At 34.8% G+C, this 16,925-nt stretch overlaps 2 long non-coding RNA genes across 2 annotated transcripts; both read right to left on the minus strand.

The window, feature by feature from the left end:
• Positions 1 to 12,516: 12,516 nt before the first annotated feature.
• Positions 12,517 to 15,052, minus strand: LOC149182347 (uncharacterized). The gene is made up of 4 exons (XR_016257604.1): positions 14,916 to 15,052; positions 13,237 to 13,368; positions 12,863 to 12,949; positions 12,517 to 12,648 (listed from the first exon to the last, which is right to left on the minus strand). It is a non-coding gene; the product is annotated as an uncharacterized LOC149182347 (long non-coding RNA).
• Positions 15,053 to 15,446: 394 nt separating this feature from the next.
• LOC149182348 (uncharacterized) lies at positions 15,447 to 16,085 on the minus strand. Its single transcript, XR_016257605.1, has 2 exons — positions 15,680 to 16,085; positions 15,447 to 15,550 (listed from the first exon to the last, which is right to left on the minus strand). It is a non-coding gene; the product is annotated as an uncharacterized LOC149182348 (long non-coding RNA).
• Between the last annotated feature and the right edge of the window lie 840 nt (positions 16,086 to 16,925).

The following is a 16,925-nucleotide window of genomic DNA, read 5'->3' on the forward strand; positions in this document are numbered from 1 at the left end:
TGAATGTTTCAATCTAGTCAAGGAGATACAGGCCCGTTGCATTAAAAAAGTATGGTCTGCCATCGAGGACTCCGTTTCGATCTTCTATGCAATTGAAAATTGCCGTAAAGAAACCCTTAGGCCCCAACTGCAGGGTAATGTGCCCTTTTGGTTTCCATTTGGCTGTGATCCATCAATGCAAAGCCTTCTCTATAGGTCAGAAGCCTATAAATTTCCCTATTAAGGCATGATCCTTCATGTACTGGATTTGGGTATTGATTCGTTGACTTGGGAGCTCAATCTTAGGTCTTTCAGTTGCAACAGGCTTACAGGTAGCTGATGTTGCGTTGGGAGCCGCATTTCTGTCCGTATTATCTGTCTGTATAGCAGGTCTCGTTCCCTTTTATTCCTGGGCATTTTTCTGGTATCTTTCGTCTGCATCTGAATGTTTTCACCGTCGTTGGGGGGAGGCGCCGTATCCTCCCCCTGGGGGATGTCCATGATTAGTGCACTATTCCTTGTGCACTTAGTGCACCTGACGCCTTCTGAAAGAGGCTGAACTATATACCTGAAGCTTACCAAATGGGAACATTTATGAGGCCATGACCACCAGAGGAGACCTCTGCTTGAAGAAACCGGAAACACTACATTGATGCCTGAAAAAACCAGAACAAATGAACCATGGAGAGTGCGCGCCATCCTGATAACTTCCATCTGTGTACCTCGAGCTCGGGCCTTCATTAATGCTGATTAATTACCTGCCTCGAACCGCCTTACCCTGCTTAATTGCTTGCCAGTTGCCGGCTCCGCATGCTCCAGCATTAACATCTATTAAAGACACCCGCATCCGGGTAAGACCTTGTTAAACATTAGTTGCAATTAATTATATAATTTTAGAATTAAAAAAATATCATGAAATTAAAAAAAATATAGATAAAAATTAAATTTAAACTCTTTATGAATAATATTATCATATATGTCAAATAAATTTTTTGTTGTTTTTGTTTAAAGTTCGTCTTTATATTATATGGCCTTTGGGTGTGGAGGTCTCGACAAGTCTCAGTGGGTTGGACTCTGAAAATTGCTGGGGTATTTGGCTCTCCTGGACTGTTCAATATGCGACCTTCCTCGCGTCGTGGGCTCTCCTCCCCCCTACCAAACTAGTCTCTGCGAGTTGCGGGGACCAGGTGAGGCATTAGGGGAGTTTTGAGGTCTAAAATGGACCTACTAAGGAAATTATAAAATAATAGTGGAAATAATAAAATAAGATTAGATTACATCATCAAAGTTTAGAGGGAGAATATATATATATATATATATATATATATATATATATATATATATATATATATATATATATATATATATATATTTATTTATTTTATTTTTATTTATTTATTTTTATTATTAATTTTTTTTTCAACCTCTTATTTTCAACTTATCTCTCTGTGGGTTTACTCAAATTTGGAGTGGAAACACTCATTGGGTGCAAAATTTTATTCCTCATCCAAGGAGTACCCATGTTGCATACTTTCGATGGATTGTACAACACAAAAAATGAGAAATACATGAAAAATGTGATTACAATCACGCGTTTTCATGTATTTCTCATTTTTTATGAGGCAAGGTCCACCAAAAGTATGCAACATGGGTACTCCTTGGATGAGGAATTAAATTTTGTCTCCAACGATTACTCCGTTTCAAAATTTTAGTAAAAACCTAGGGAGATAAGTTGAAAATACGAGTTGAAAAAGTAGTTTTATTATTTTTTAATATTTTTACATTTTTACTCTGAAAATGCTGAATCATCCCCCATGCTTGACATCATCATATTGAATCTTATTAGTTCTTATAAAGTTTATTTTTGTTGTACATTTTTCTTAAGAGGATCATTTTAAACCTCAAAATTCCCCTAATGCTTGCTCCTTTAGAAGATTCGGCAATGGTGCCATTCGGGACGCGTCAGGGTGGCAACACTGTTGGTCGCTCATGGATATTGACTGTTGGAATGTGTGGCAGTCATGGTGACAGAAAGAAGGTTTCTCATGGAGGTGGAGGTGGGAGGTCTTAGTAACCTCAGTGAAGTGGTGGTGTGCGATGAGGTGGAATGACTAGTTGAGGGTCTAGTCGGCGTGTAGCTCCCAACCCACAGGTAATTCAACATTATTGTCAGGAGAATTGCTGGGAACTAATTGAATCTCTGCTAGATCGGGTGGAATCGGCTAAACGGGTTTGAAGGGAGGAGCATGTTGAGTTGGTGACCACCTTGGAAAGGATCCACTACTTCCTTTGCCAGTTCAGAGAGCGAGTCGTGGTGGTGTGGCGAGGCCAAAACCACCTTGCGGAAAAAGTGGAAAAGCTAGAGACTTGGTCATCGCACTTCGAAGGACATGTCTAGTGAAACTTCTGGCCTCCACCACCTTTAAGAATTACCCTGGATAACCCAACTTCCATTATGTCGGATGGCTAGTATGCTATCAAGTGTTTTCTATGTTTTTTATGTCTTTTGGTGCCTTTGGCCTTTTCATTTATGGACATTGTCCTTAGCCTCATTTTTGTATTTTTGTCGCTTGCTACAAACATTGGTCAACAAACCTAGTCGAGGTGAGACCACCTGCATTTTTCTCTACTGGATGTACATCTTTTTAACAATATGAATAAAATATCGACTTACAAAAAAATGGTTTGTCTTTATATTACTAATGCAAGGAGTTACAAAGAGGTAGTCCATAAGTTATGGGCTGCCTAGTTGGGAGAATGACCCAATAACACAGTTTGAGTTGTTTTATATTGGTAATGTATTTCTTATCAACATGTCATATACTGTGAAAGAGTAATTGTAGCTAAATCTGTTATATCAAGGATTAAAAAAGTGTTGACTCAGATCAGCTTGACCTTCTAGGCCACAACAAAAATTAACATAGTTTGCCATGCTTAAACTAATACAGTAGGTAAAGACATAAGATAACTTGGAGATCACAACGAGTTGATTTGTAGGATGGAGTCATGAATGCTAGAACTGCCAAGAGTTTCCAAGAATTTTCGTTTCAAAGTGCTACCACCGCACTCATACGCTCCAAGAGCTCTACCTTCGTATTCAGGAAAATTGATGAGGAGCAACAATCTAGGCACAAACGACTAAGCACTGACATTAAGTTTAGGCATCACAAACAATGTTCCAACTGAATCCATCCATTCCATCTGTTGTATGGGATTGGTCTGCATCCATGTTTTGAGCAACATTGCTCACTAGGTGATCCCATCTGATTGTCCAAAAGAGTGTTGACAAATTTGAACCCACGAACTCTCAATAGTAGAGGTTCTTTAACGATAGGGACTTGACTGATCAAACTAACCATCAAAGCTAAAATTAAGGCTATTAGATATTATTAAAATGATTATTTTTTAATAATTAATAAATTATAAAATTAAAATTAATTAAATTCTTTTAATAGTTACTAAATTATAGAATTAAAGTCAATTAATTTAATATATATATATATATTATGGAATTAAAAAAATAATTAATTCAATGTAAAAATATATATTTATTTAATTAATAAAAAATTATGAAAATTATTTATACATATTATTAACGTTAAAAATATTAAAAATATTTAAATTTAGATTAGATATCAAAACATACCATCATATCCCCGGATGCGGCTGGCACCATCACCCTTAATGCTTCTCATGCAGAGAATTAAAGTCCGGTACTGCCAGCTGCAAAGCAGTGTGGCTTCCCGAGACTTAACCTTATGCGAGCAGGAGGAAGGTATTAATGCAGGATCGTTTAGCAGATTTTCATTAATGGATTGCGCTGATCGACGCAACATTCTCTCAGTTATAATCATGTTGTTCCTTAGCGGTTTTATCATGCCTTATGCTCAGTCGGTCGGCAACGGAACCTGGTTAGCGGAGGTTGTTGGTGATGCACTGATTTTGGTTCACCGCCGCGAGCTCCAGGCCAACATTATCAAGGGTAAGTTCTCCCCTGTTCTGGATTTACGCACTGGTTGTATTGTGTTGTCGTCTGTGAGTTCTGTTGGGCATCCCTCTCACCTCAACCAACTCTGTTCTGTCGTCTCTCCTCTCTATAATTTCTCTGCGCCCTACCACCTGTCTATCATTATGGTTCGTTCAGGTAAGAGGCATCGTTCAGGGGGGCGTCGTGACAGCCGCTTGCATCCCTCGGCCAGTCACGCTATGGAAACTACGCCGGAACCCATCAACCCCCCCCGTCCACGAAGCTGGGCCATCATTAAGCTCTGGTCGTAAGCCTATTCCGTAAAGTGCCTTCCAAACCACGCACTTTAAATTTCAAAGTAATTTGAATAGGCCCCTTATTACTGCTCACATCACCATTATTCTTTTGGAAGAGGAAAATCAGGTCTCCCCTCTGGCCTGCATTGCTCCTGATCCTTCCCAAAGCAGTGAGCATTCCACGGACAAAGACAGCCTGGAGAACTGGAAAAATGAGAAGTCTGGACAGGAGGAATTTCTCAAAAATCTTCCTCCCCTTGAAGATACAGGACCTGCTGCTGAGGAAGGGACTCAAGGTGAAGCAAGCCATTCCATGGCAATCCCTAGCAGCGATTTGGGTGGCAATGAAAGTCTGAGAACCGGCGGTGCAGGTCTGGCTGAGGAGAAGAATCATGGCATGACAAAGGAGGGGTAGCGCCACCTGGTACTGCCTCTTTATTTTTTGTTTCGGCTACTGTTTTAGGCTCACAGTCAGGTTTCAGCGCTCATGACCTACTGTTTTTGGCTTCCAGCTGGGGATTTGGTGATACATTTTGTGCTAGTTTGCATAGATTTTGTGTTTCTGTGGCTCAGTTCTCTTTCTCAGCTAAATATGTCACTCTCTATGTCTTTTATCTGGGTTCTTGATCATTGTAACTGGTCTCCCCAGCTTCTGTTTGTAAGGGGGCAGTTCTGTTCTGTTGAGCGCTCTCAAACTATGTTTCCTGAGGCCTCGACACTATGTAAAAATATTTTGCCTTACAGTTAATAGAATTTAGTATTTGCAGAGAAAAAAAAAAAACATACCATCATATTATATATATATATATATATATATATATAGAGAGAGAGAGAGAGAGAGAGAGAGAGAGAATTAATATTATTTCTCTAAATTATGAAATTAAAAAAGTTATAATTTTATTAAATTATAATAACAAGATAATAAATATTATTTTTAATATTGATTAAATAAAAAATAATAATCAAATAAATATTTATAATTTAGTTATTTATATATAATTGAAATTATATAAATTTTATTAAAATAATTTTATTTTTATTTTTTTTAAATATTTTTTAATTGCAATTCTTGAAATTCATTTCATTAATATAGTACAAAGGACGTGACATTTCATACAACAAATAGAGAGAGTGCACATAAAGACAACTCCACAAGATGGTAAGAAACAAAATGAGACCTTTCTAATGAACACTAAATTATACAACATATTGTCCATTTTTAAAGTGACATAAACACGATACTTCCATAAACGAGACACACTAAAGGAGCGAACCAATAATGTAAAAGTAACCACAAGTACATGTAGATCTGGAGGAGAAGAACACACATGAAATGCTTCTTATAGCACCCTCAAGTATGAGCCTCCCTCGCCATAAGATCTGTAATTGGATGGTCATCAACATACTCATATATCCAAAGCGACTAATACCAAAAATACCAAAACCAATACTTAAACTGACATAAAAAATTTCATGAATGACATGGACATGACTAATAAAAAATGAATAACACTGAAGATACCTTAAATTTATAGAAATATAATTCAAATTTCTCCATGACAATGCAATCCCAAAACATGCACCAGTAATCTTCACACTAATCTGATTAACCAAACCAAGTTGAAAGCGCCATAATGAAACCATACCTCGAGATGGATGACCAAAATTGAAGCAAAAAGAAGAAGACCAACAAAAGTTAATATTAATTAGAGAAGATAATTGTCAAGTATTGTGCATTGTCCATTGGAGGGTTAGTGTGATCACCAAGCAGGTCAGTGAGGTCACCTAAAGCTGAATCCGACACAAGAAAACTTTCAACCTTGGTTAATAACGAATCCATAATATAAACATAATTGTTTATTCATGAGCATATGTTTGGTGTCTTCAAGTGAAAAAAATACATTATAATTCTCGAACTACTTATCCCTAAAAATTAAATGCAACAAGGTATCCATTTGTTGGTGAAGAGATAAGAAACTCAAGAAATGAAACCTGAGTTTCCTGAATCTACCAGGAATAGGGACCCTAGTAATATCTTCATTAGCAATATTTGAATCTGAGTGATATGGATGCTCAATAGACTCTAACTCCAACAAGAGAATTTCCTTTCTCACTTCTAAGGGAATCACATTGAAAAAAGTCTCAACTGAATCATAAGCAAAAGAACGAATACATTTATGCTCAACAATACCCAAGTCGCCCCTTGTGCTCAACATTCTCTCGCGAGGAGGCATAACCATAATGACAAAATAACAAATAGGACCACTCAGAGACCCTCTACCCGTGAAGCAAGATGAAGAACAAAACGTCGATCTTGAAACCCTGACTAAAATATTAGCAGGTCGTGACCCACTAGCCACAACAGAGGACTAAACCCCAACAAATTACCAAATTCCCCACAACAAAAGACATAAAACATTATAATCTCCAATACCTTATTAGAGAGATTGATACAAACAAAGGACAAGAGAAAACTCAACACTCTGACCCAGAGGAAGGGTGAATCCAATGCTTAAAAAACTCAAAAACACTAGCACGGCGAAAGCAAATACTACCATATATAAACTCTACTTTGCAAAGCTGAAGGATAACGATAAAGAGGTACATATGCAACCAATGAAAACAACCTAGAGCAAAGACACCCTAATTGATAAAACAATGACCTATGTAGAGATAATAAGCTCCCAACCTTTGACATAATTCAGAACCAAAAAATGGGACAGAAGTACCTCCAAACTTGCTACCAAAGGCCTAGATTCAAATCGAAGTAGAAACCCAGACTTTGCAACCACACAACAATAAACAAAACACAACGTGGACTCATTGAATAAAAAACCCAAACAATACATCCATGCAACAAGAAACAACACACAACAACCACAAAAGTATCCAAAGGAGGTCGAGGATAACTCCTCACCTCCAATCCCACAGTTCATGTACTTTGGCCACCCCAGTGTCATTTAACATGCATTTAAACTGATGAGGCTGATATCATTCAAACCCAAAACCATCAAATGGTGACTGCCATGCCTTCCCCAAATTGTGACACATGTTATCTATTTTGCGTTTCATACAACAAAACTCCCTATCTACCCACATAACAACACCATCGGAGAAAATAAATTATAAAATTAAAAAAAATATTAATAAAAATGTAACATGAAAACTATTTATATATTTTTAAATTTTTTATATTAATATATTTTAATATTCTAAAAATTATTATTTATGAAAAAAAATTATAAATAAACTTTAATATATTAAACATTGAAATAGTATATTAATAAAATATGAATTTTATTTTAAAATTTTAGATTTAAATGAGTTTTTAAAACTTACCATATTAAAATTAAATTAATATACATAGATGAAATAAAAAAAATTATAAAATAATAATAATATATATTTATAATGATAATAATTAAATAATTTTTTATAATAATATTTGTAAATTTTATTTAATAATAATAATTTTTTTTTTATAAATTTATAAAATAATAATGGAATAAATATTTATTATATTAATAATTAATTAAATATTTATAGCAATAATAGCTAAATAATTTTTTTAATAATATTTTCTAATTGTATTTAATAATAATAATAATTTATAGTTTTAAAACTCACAATATTAGAATTAAGATATTTTTTTTTTTAATTTATAATATATATATATATATATATATATTTAATGAAATAATAATAATATATATTTATAATGATAATAATTAAATAATTTTTTAGAATAATATTTTCTAAATTTATTTAATAATAATAAATATAATAATATTTTATAATTTTATTTAATAATAATAAGGGGTTAAATATTATTTTTAGTAACAATGAAATAATACTTATAATCCCCGGATGCGGGTGTTATTGCTGTCATAAATGGCTCTGATGCCAACTGTTAATACCGCGTACTGCATGCTGCAGAGCAGCAGGGCTCCCTAGACCTTCACCTTAAGTAAAATGGATGATCAACAGTTCGACGGAAACGGTGGTGTCTGCGCATTTATGGTTTACTTGGTTCGAAGCATGGCAAGGATGGTTATATTCATTACCACCCGGCTCTTCCGTCTCATGGTGTGTTTCAATTATTCTGGCTCTAAGTTCTAGTCCGCGAAAACTCCAGGAAGTAAGAGGGTCCTCTTTCTCAGAGGCGCGCCTCGCAGGTTTCAGGCACGTCTCAGGGGTAAGCAGCTCACTCATCCTTCTCTGGCTCACACATTTTGTTTTTCAATTGCTCTCTCTGTTGTTTCTGTTGTTTCCGTAGCCCTTCCTTTGCTCTTCAATATGGTCCGACAAGGGGGCAGGAAGAGACCCAAAGGAAATCTCGGTGATGGCTCTCGGCCTTCTGCCAGTAGCTCTGATAACCCTAATCACTCACCTGCTAATCCCCCTCCTTCTCAGGCGAATGTGCAACCCTCTAGCTCTGTACGTAGGCCTATCCCAAACAGTGCTTTTCAGACCACCCATTTTAAATTATAGAGCAACCTCAATAGACCTCTGATCTCTGCCCATATCACCTTAATTCTCTCCGAAGAAGAAAACCAGATTCATCCTCTGGCATGTATCGCTCCGAAACCCTCTCAGAGCAGCGAGCAACAGTTGACCATGGGTAGCCCGGAGAAAGCTCTGGTGGATCAGCCAGGCCATATTGACAGCCAAGAATTACTCTGCCCCATGTAGATATTTACCCTCATGAGGGGGATGAAGCTCTGAATGACTCTAATCGCCCAATTTCGATCCCTGAGGACGATAAGGTCGGCAATGAAGTTCTGTGTTTGGCTAGTGACCGTCCAGCAGAAGAGAAGACTTCTGGCGGGGGCAAGGAAGACTAAGGCCACGCGGCAATGTTCTGGTTCATTTTGCTTTTTGTCTGTCAAGCAGATGACTGTTTCCAAGTTTCATTGATAACACACATGGCTCAATTCCGTCAGCTTGAAGTTTTCGCTCAGTTCCAGGGCAGAGGCAATGTTTTACAGACGGACTTGCAATGGCTACTCGCTTCTATGCTCTCATGCACAATCTTTCTTATCTACTGGTCCTTATCTGACATGTTTTTCTGTTATGAAGTTTTTTGTAGCACCTGTGCTCAGAATCCTTCCATTCTGAGGCGAACTTGCTGTGTACAGAGGCCTCGATTACTTGTAAAAATATTTTTATTTTAAGTTAATAGATATTAGTCTTTGCCGAGAAAAAAAATAATACTTATAATAATAATAATTAAATAAATATTTATAAAAATATTTTATCTGGCTTGAAAATCATAATAATAATTATCAGATATATGTATTTTAATTTTTTATAATTTTATTAAATAATAATTAATTAAATGCATATATATATGTTTGTGTGTGTGGGGAAAGATTAAATATATTTGTAATATTTATTATATTATAATTTGATTAATTTTAATATACTTTTAAAAATTATTTTATATATTGATATGCTAAGATAATATAAATAATTTAGTTATTTTTAAATAAATGACGAAGTTAATTATAGATATAAGGGAAAATTATATTGATTATTTAAAATTGGTGATTTATTATTATTTAAAATTTAATAAATAAAAGTATATAAATAATAGTTTCTTTATATTTAAAAGGAACTTCACTTGGCTTCGAGAATTTTGTGATATAAATTCTCTACTAACTAGGCCAACCACGTGAAGGTGGAAGTTCATTTGGCCCCTCCCCCTCACTCCTAATTTATGGTTATACTACTATTTCACTCATCACTCCCCCAACCCCACCTCCTATGTGATTTCCCTATGCAATACATTAAAGTTCATTTGAGCTACCCCCTCACTTATAGTTTATATAATATTACTATTTCACTCAACACTCTCCCAATCCCCCCATTTAATTTCTTGTGCAATAAATTTAAATTGAAAATAGACATCAAATTTTAATCATTACAAAAATATTATTGCAAATACAAAAAGATGCCATATCAAATTTTTCTCATTCTCACACATTCCAAGCATATACCAATTTACAATCAACAACCATCATTACATTAAAAAATATTATAGATATGCAAGCATCACATCAAATTTTCATCATTCCATTAAAAAACATATAGATACACAAGTACTCAAACATCATATCAGATTTTCATCATTACATTCAAAAACATTGTAAATACACAAACATATAAACATTCCTTTAGATTTTATTACACACAAGATTGTAAATACACAAACAAACACAATAAGAAAAAACATACAATCAAGAATACAAACACATAATAAAAAATGCCTACAATCAAGAGTACACAACACACATACAATGAAGAGTACAAACATAGAATCAAGAGTACAATTCAAATTTTAATCATTGCAAACAAGATTATAAGAACAAAAGAAATACAAACACACAATAAATACGCAAACATAACAAACATTACAAACACGCAATTATTCAAACATCAAAAGCATTGCAAATAATCAAGAGTACAATTCAAGTTTTAATCATTACAAACAAGATTGTAAGTACAAAAACAATACAAACACACAAGCATTACAAATACACAAACATTCAAACATCAAAAGCATTGCAAATACACAAGCATACAAACATCCCATCAAATTTCTTATTACACACACAAAATTATAAATACTACAAACATTGCATATCAAATTTTGATCATCATACACACAAGATTGTAAATATCCAAACATACAAAATTAATGTAGATACTAAATCAAGCCATATGCTAAAGAAAATCCACACACATTTCAAAGTACATATCAAACATGTCATCCACATTCATTGTAAATGCATAACTATGCAAATGAATCCCAAACAACAACCATTGTCATACACAATCACAAATACACATCAAATAATGAATATCACAAAAAGCATTGTAAACACACAAAGATACAAACATTAGATATCAAGCCTTGGCCATCCCACACATTGTAAACACACAAAGATACAAACATTAGATATCATGTCTTGGCCATCCCACACATTGTAAGCACACAAAGATACAAACATTGCATATCAAACTTTGTTCATCACACACAAAAATATACACATCAAATAATGAACATCACAAAACGCATTGTAAACACACAAAGGTACAAACATTAGATATCATGTCTTGGCCATCCCACACATTGTAAGCACACAAAGATACAAACATTGCATATCAAATTTTGGTCATCACACACAAAAATATACACATCAAATAATGAACATCACAAAAAACATTGTAAACACACAAAGATACAAACATTGCATATCAAATTTTGGTCATCACACACAAAAATATACACATCAAATAATGAACATCACAAAAAGCATTGTAAACACACAAAGATACAAACATTAGATATCATGCCTTGGCCATCTCACACATTGTAAACACACAAAGATACAAACATTGCATATCAAATTTTGGTCATCACACACAAAAATATACACATAAAATAATGAACATCACTAAAAGCATTGTAAACACACAAAGATACAAACATTGCATATCAAATTTTGGTCATCCCACACAAAAATATACACATCAAATAATGAACATTACTAAAAGCATTGTAAACACACAAAGATACAAACATTAGATATCATGTCTTGGCCATCCCACACATTGTAAGCACACAAAGATACAAACATTGAATATCAAATTTTGGTTATCACACAAAAATATACACATCAAATAATGAACATCACAAAAAGCATTGTAAACACACAAAGATACAAACATTAGATATCATGTCTTGGTCATCCCACACATTGTACGCACGCATAGATACAAACATTGCATATCAAATTTGGGTCATCACACACAAAAATATACACATCAAATAATGAACATCACAAAAAGCATTCTAAACACACAAAGATACAAATATTAGATATCAAGTCTTGGCCATCCCACACATTGTAAACACACAAAGATACAAACATTGCATATCAAATTTTGGACATTAGAAATTCATTGTAAACGCAATCGTATAAATGAAACTCAAAAAACAATCATTCCACAAAATTCTACATGTAAATTCAAGTAACAAAAAAACACGTCAATCAATCTATGCATTAAAAGATTTTAGTTTGCAATCTATTAAACTAAAAGTATCTAGTTCTAAAATAAGTAAATGAAAAAGTAAGGCGGAGAGAAGGACACAAACCCTTGAGGACGGCCATGGTCCATCCTCAAGAGCAACGAGAAAGGGCTTTTAGCCCTTTCAAACAAAATAATACTTTTATTATAATGATAATGTTCTTAGAGTAATTACAAAATAAAGATGAAAAATAAATCACTACTAGTTTAATTTGGGTCATAATAACATAATGAATTCATATCTTCTGTCATGACATGTAGATAGTTCATCTATCCTATCATGCTTGTATTTTTTTCAGGCTCTTAAATCATCTGCAAAAAACACAACAATTATTAAAATTTAGTGGTCATCTATTGGTTATCTATAAAGTAGAATTTTTTTTTGAATTAAATTTAATATTTTAAGCAAAGGGACTAACCCCTAATTTGATAACTTGCTAAGTGAATGCAAAGGTTAGAACATAGAGATATGATGAAATTAAAGGCAATGAATAAATTGAAAGTTGATATAAAGGTTTGAATTAACCTTTGCACCATTTGCACTATGGTGTATCTTTTTCTGCAACAACGGTGATATATCTATGCAATACAAGCCATCATACTCGCAGATAGCCTACAACTCATTGGGCATATTCATCCAATTAATTAAAATACATAATCAATCAAACATTCCCAGCACAACATGGAGTTTGACGTTTTGAAAGCTGAGAGTAAATAAAAGTAAAAAACACAACATGGAGTTTGACGGTTTTGAAAGCTGAGAGTAAATAAAAGTAAAAATATAGAAGTAAGAGGAAATGTATTTAATACAACATACATATATTGAAGGATCATACAAGAAATTAAATGAATCTGAACATTCTTTTTTTCATTAAATATGTATTTAAAAAAATTGCTTACCTTTGACGGAAGAAATTAAATGGTTTCCTTTTTTCCATGCGCTTAGATTCAATGTTATTGGGAGAAGGGACGCTGCTGCACTGTGAGGAATGATCTGGGAGAAGGGACGCTGCTGCATTGGGAGAACGGACGCTGCAGTGGGAGAACAGAACAACCATGAATTTGGCATATAATATATATAGTCTATTTGGCAACACAAAAACCATCAATTTGGCATATAATGGTGTACAAATTCTTACGAAATTCCAAATGTATCCACCAATTTTTTGTTTTTATTTTTTATAATGGCAAGATATCCACCAAACACTGAGTGGGAACAATTGAATTTTATATGAATATAACAATAATGACAAACACACACCGAAGAATGAATGAGAGTGATCGATCACAACTCAAAACCTTTTTTGAAAACAAGCACTAGGAGACGAAATACAAAACAACTAGTCCAACATATTATTCACTGTCACTGTATATGCATCCAAAATAATAGGCAAAGTTTCTGTTGGCAGACTATTCTAAGGCATGTAAACTAACAAAGATGAGTAAATTTCTTACAAATGCAACCCCTACCAAAAGGCAAAGTTCCCTAGAAACTTTGGAGTAGAGTTGGAGTTCCGTGGTCTAGACTAGAATCTCTATAAATAGCTGTTAGCAAATCCAAGCACCCAAACCCAAGAAATCAATAAAACTGCGAATCTGGAAAAATAGAAAACACTGGTGGTGCCAAAACCAGTTTAATCAAACTTCTCCAAATATAATGAATAATTAATTTAGCATTTATGTTGTATTTCAAGTTCCCAAAACCACTGTAATTCAAGTTCTCCGGATATAATGAATAATTTAGCAAATTTTGTTAGCTTTATTATAAAAAGCCAGAAGGAAGCTTTTGGATTATGGGAGGAATGATTATGGTTTTGACTTTGAGGTTTCAAAAATTGATTCAAGTCATTTTAGGAGGATTGTTCAGGTCAATTGCAAATAATTGTGAACAAATCCAAGCACCCAAGTCCAAGAAATCAATAATTGCAAATAACTGTTAAGCAAATCCAACCACCCAAGCCCAAAAAATCAATAACTGCAAATTTGGACAAATAGAAAACACTCTTGGACCGAAGCCCAAAAAATCAATAACTGCAAATTTGGACAAATAGAAAACACTCTTGGACCGACACCAATAAAGGCCATCTTAGGATTTTTCATCTCTATTTGGTGCTGCTCACATCTAACACCAAATAAATTATGGTTATGCCGATTATGAGAAACCTCGGCCCAGGTTTATGATATATCCTTAGCTATAGTATGCAAGGGCAAGGAGATGAGTTTCAAGGATGTTCTGAGACAGAACCCAAGTTCCCAAATATTTTTCAAATTAGAAGATATATGGTCAAATGGAGTTTGACCATTTTAGATTTTGGAAGGTTGGAGTAGGAGAATCAACGTTTTATTCACAGCAATACATAAATTTATTATCAGAATCATGACATCATCACAGCCATGACTATAAATTCATCATAAATGAATGAATTATCTTACAAGAAAGTACAGTGAAATCTGAACATTCTCTTTATCACACATATATGTATGCATTTCTGATAAAATCCCCTATTCTCCTTGGTGCAATCGACAATGACACCCAACAAAATTAACATAGTCCGTCAAGAAAATGCTTACAGGCTTACCTCTGAGAGATGAATCCACATAGACATGATATTTGCAAGGGGCATTGCTCAATCCCTTTTTCTTTGCCCTTAGATTCTCCTCAAAAACGATTCTGTGCAACGAGGGATTTATGTTGCCGCCTCAGCATGGATGCAGATGATCTAATTTAAAAAACCAAAGGAAACCGCCTCAGCATGGATTCAAAGGATTTAAAAAACCAAAGGAAACCGCCTCAGCATGGATTCAAAGGATTTAATTAAAAAAACCAAGAAACATGGATTCAGAGGACTTAATTTAAGAAACCAAGAAACCGCCTCACATCGATGCACACTGACTGCAATCTGGGATCAGCATAGGATTCCTGTGGAATATGAATATGAAACCGCCTCAGCATGGATGCACAAGATTTAATTTAAAAAACCGAAAAACATGGATTCAGAGGATCTAAATTAAAAAATCAAGAAACCGCTCACCATGGATGCAGAGGATCACCAAGAAACCGCAGGCTCTGAGGAATTTCTCCTCCAGAATAATGCTCCCAGTGGCCAGTATTTGACGATGGCCGCCGCCCAGATCCATATTGGCAGGCCCTGTTTCTCTCCATTTCTGTGCAATTAAGGATCTATACTGCCGCCTCACCAAGAATGCGGAAAATCTAATTTAAAAAACCATACAACTCTGAACATCAAGTTACCGGAATTAAATTTCTAAAATCAAATCGATTCCTCTCTCGTTCACCTAATTTTATTTGCAGCCCACAACCCATAATCAGAGTGATCTATACCAGAATGCTTCATTTAACTGTGATCGGATGCCTCAGTTAATTGTGATCCCTGGGCAGAGTTCGGATGCCTCATTTAACTGTCATCCCTGGGCAAAGTTGTCTTGATTCAGTAATTGATAGCACGCCTCTGCCTCTGCCTCTGCCTCTATGAAAACACAAGCACGCCTCTGCCTCCAGCTCTCAGAGAATACAACCACACCACACAGACAGACACACCTAACAACAGAGACCAGACCACATTCATACACACACAACACATGGAGCTCCAAACATACAGACGCACGAGACTAGACCACACAATGCAGAAACTCTGAGAGGAGGAGGAGCAGCACAACAATGCCAATCCAATGCCAATATGAATCCAAAAATTAAATCGAATTAAAGCAATCAAGAACTTGAACCGTTGAGATAACCCGTTTGATAAGCAGCACCCTTTATCTCGCGCACTCTGCAACGGACGGCTCGGATTATTCTCCAGCTTTTTTCACAACAAAAGCACAATCCCTCTCAGCTCAGCAATATAAGCACACCCATCTCTCGCACTCTGCAAACAATCATCCCGACAGAAATAGTAAAAAACATAATCCCTGTCATCCCAACAGAAATAGTAATAAAAACATAATCCATGTAAGAAATAGTAATAAAAGCATAATCACTGTAATTGAAGCAAAAAAAAAAAAAGTAATAAAAGCACAATTCATGCAATCAAATTAAAAATAGAAGCATGCAGATATAGAAGAAAGCTCAAAACCCTTTTTCATGTCATCACAATGATATTTTCATGTCTTAATTTAGGAATTAACTAATGAACTTAATTTAGGAATTAAATAATGAACTTAATTAAAATAATTAGAGAGCACTCTCACCCTTGCCTTAGTTTTTTCCTTTGATAAGCACTATGAGTTATCCTATGTCATTTTTCTCCTCTAATAAGCAGCACTATGTGTTGCCTCTTAGACGCTGCTATCACAGATTGCCAATTCTGAAGGGAGGGTTGGGATTGCAAGATGTGGAAGGATACCCCACCCAATGGAGGATGTAGCCACCTTTTACAACTAAACAACAAAAGCAAACCCTTTTGCATAAAGTATACTTTAGGTTTGCTTTCTCACAACAATGCAAAGCTCAAACTCTTCCCAATTTCCTTCTTGGAACATCCCTCCTAAATATCTTCCAAGACGCTAAGCTGCTCGCTATTGCTCACAATCAAGAAACACTTTGGTTGTGAAGGGGCGAAGAAACATCG

This window comes from Pinus tabuliformis, chromosome 3_2 (assembly GCF_031772625.1).
Source record: "Pinus tabuliformis cultivar Carrire ecotype Pingquan chromosome 3_2, CPIR1, whole genome shotgun sequence".
NCBI lineage: Eukaryota > Viridiplantae > Streptophyta > Pinopsida > Pinales > Pinaceae > Pinus > Pinus tabuliformis.